We start from the raw sequence: 929 nt of genomic DNA on the forward strand, positions 1-929 counted from the left end.
GCAAATTGTTGTTTATTTACACACCCAGCAGTTACAGGGCAACATTTCAACTTAGAAATGTAAGTTCCCCTGCTGCTTTAAAAATGTGAGTTAACCGAACTTTCTTTTTCTTTGTGCGTTTTGAAAATGTAAAACTGTTTGAGTTTGCTGAATTTAAAATAACAAGTTAATTTTGAAAAGAATGAACAGTTAAACCTCAGTGTGGAACTTTTGTCTCCGCCTCCTGGCAGTCAGAGTAATTACACCATGTGTTCAGTCCCATTATTTAAACGAGGAAAAGCCACACTGCTGTTGATCACTTTCTTTTTTAGATCATAATCCTTCCTCTGAACACTCAGTTTCTTTTTCATGTGGAGCATCAGAAACTTTTCTTGGCCGCTTCCTAGCCATAGGCTTCGATATACTCCCAGCTGCTGTTGCCTGCTCCATCTCCATCGTTGCTCCCCTCTTCCCCTCTGGGAAGCCAATCATTGCTGGTTGACGTAAAACACATTGCTACTGGTGGGTCAGCATGAGATTGTCACCGCAGACTCCTGCTTTAAGTGACTTAGACAATCATTACAGACAGATTTTCTTTCCTTTTGCATTTTCTCAGCTTTAAGAGTCAGTTTTCATTTGACATGAACAACTTACAGCTACAGCTGTTGAAGCCATTTTGTCCCGGTGTCAGCACAGAGACGACATGTGAGGCTGCTCCAGATGACTCTTTTAAACTTTAAGTGTGTGGGGGTAGGGACTGTATTCAATACTAACCTTCATTGTGGTTCATTTAAGGAAAGAAACAACCACAAATTACCTTTGCATGTATTTAAGACACACAGCAAGTTTACATCATGCTTGTTTTCTTCAAAACTATAAAATAGGTGAGTCTCTGGAGAGTTTTAACTCTCAAACAATGCATACTGGGAAGTCTGTTTGCTAGTTTTATC

Source organism: Seriola lalandi, unplaced genomic scaffold, assembly GCF_002814215.2.
Source record: "Seriola lalandi dorsalis isolate HSWRI2012SDOR001 ecotype SW California unplaced genomic scaffold, Sedor1 jcf7180002054795, whole genome shotgun sequence".
Classification (NCBI taxonomy): domain Eukaryota; kingdom Metazoa; phylum Chordata; class Actinopteri; order Carangiformes; family Carangidae; genus Seriola; species Seriola lalandi.